We start from the raw sequence: 1,967 nt of genomic DNA, 5'->3' as shown, positions 1-1,967 counted from the left end.
AGGTTGTAACTGAGTCTAGAGCCCTATACACCCACACAATTACCAGTCCATGAGGCAGATGACTGGGATTAGCCTTTTAGCCCGGCACCTTCCATTACCCTATAGGTCTGGCTCAAGCAGCCTCCACAAGTTGGGACCTGAACTTCAGCCTCAGGGAACCTTTTCTATTCAAAGAACTTTCGCCATGTAATTTCCAACTCTGGCACATAGAGAGCCAGCTCAACTGTAGATGGCTCACTGTTTGCACGTATTCAGCCCCAAACATGTGGAAGGTGGCAGATACGGTGATGGGGTACAACGGATGCTGGTGGTGAACAGGACCGTCCACATTCTTGCATGTGCAGTTGTAGTCATGTGAATGGGGCAAGGAAAAACAAAATCATATGGTTTGTCCAGTGTGGACCTACAATGCAGAGATAGGGGGTGCTTTTCTTGATATCTGCTGCCTGATCCCATCCTTTAGTTCTTATTCTTCTGGGAAAACAGCCTGAAATTCAGAAGAGCTCCATAGTGCAGGGGTCCCCAGTACAGTGCCACTCAGCAACTCCACTGGCACTTGTAAAGGGGGCTCACCTCTGGGCACTGCAAGCAACCAAAGTCATTTAATATTTTCCCCATTTTAATGTATGTATTAAAGGTGGAACCACATATTGCATGCAAACCCAGGGTAGGGTCTGAAGGCACGTATGGCATCCACCATGCTGAAGCTAAGCAGGCCTGGGACTGGCCTGAGCTGGAGGGGAGACCACTTGGGAACTACAAATAGCCACCTTGAGTTCCACAATGGGAGAAAGGTGGGATATAACTATTATTATTAATAATGATATAATAAAATCCTGAGGGCTGTGCTATGTATGAAAAGAAGACTTGGGAAGAGTAACTTGGAAAGGTTTAGAAGACGGAATGGAGTGTTCCTTTCATCACTCAAGGTCTGTGAAAACTCCTACAGCAATAATATCAAAAGGGGGAAGCAATGTTGTTGTTGTTGTTAGTCGTGAAGTCGTGTCCGACCCATCACGACCCCATGGACAACCTTCCTCCAGGCCTTTCTGTCCTCCACCATCCCCCAGAGTCCACTCAAGCTCACACTGACTGCTTCAGTGACTCCATCTAGCCACCTCATTCTCTGCCATCCCCTTCTTTTGCCATCTATTGTTCCCAGCATTAGACTCTTCTCCAGGGAGTCCTTCCTTCTCATTAGGTGGCCAAAGTATTTGAGTTTCATCTTCAGTATCTGGCCTTCTAAAGAGCAGTCAGGATTGATCTCCTGTAGGACTGACCAGTTTGATCGCCTTGCTGTCCAATGGATTCACAAGAGTCTCCTCCATCACCACAATTCAAAGGCCTCAATTCTTCGGTGCTCAGCCTTCCTTATGGTCCAACTTTCACAACCATACATTGCAACTGGGAAAACCATACCCTTGACTATACGCAGTTTTGTTGGCAGGGTGATGTCTCTGCTTTTTAGTATGCTGTCTAGATTTGCCATAGCTTTCCTCCCCAGGAGCAAGCGTCTTTTAATTTCTTGGCTGCAGTCCCCGTCTGCGGTGATCTTGGAGCCCAGGAAAATAAAATCTGTCACTATTCCATTTCTTCCCCATCTATTTGCCTGGAAGTGAGAGGACCAGATGCCATGATCTTAGTTTTCTTAATGCTGAATTTCAAGCCAACTTTTGCACTCTCCTCCTTCACCCGCATCAAGAGTCTCTTTAGTTCCTCTTCACTTTGTGCCATGAGAGTGGTATCATCTGCATATCTGAGGTTGTTGATATTTCTCCCAGCAATCTTAATTCCAACTGGTGATTCATCTAGCCCCGCCTTTCTCATGATGTGCTCTGCATATAAGTTAAATAGGCAGGGAGACAGTATACAGCCTTGCTGAACTCCTTTCTCTATTTTGAACCAATCAGTAGTTCCATGTCCAGTTCTCACTGTTGCTTCTTGACCTGCAAATAGGTTTCTCAAGA

The sequence above is a fragment of the Varanus komodoensis genome, unplaced genomic scaffold, assembly GCF_004798865.1.
Source record: "Varanus komodoensis strain SLA01 unplaced genomic scaffold, ASM479886v1 scaffold16, whole genome shotgun sequence".
In the NCBI taxonomy this organism is placed as follows: domain Eukaryota; kingdom Metazoa; phylum Chordata; class Lepidosauria; order Squamata; family Varanidae; genus Varanus; species Varanus komodoensis.
The sequence above is the reverse complement of the archived record's forward strand: the minus strand, read 5'-3'. Positions refer to the sequence as shown.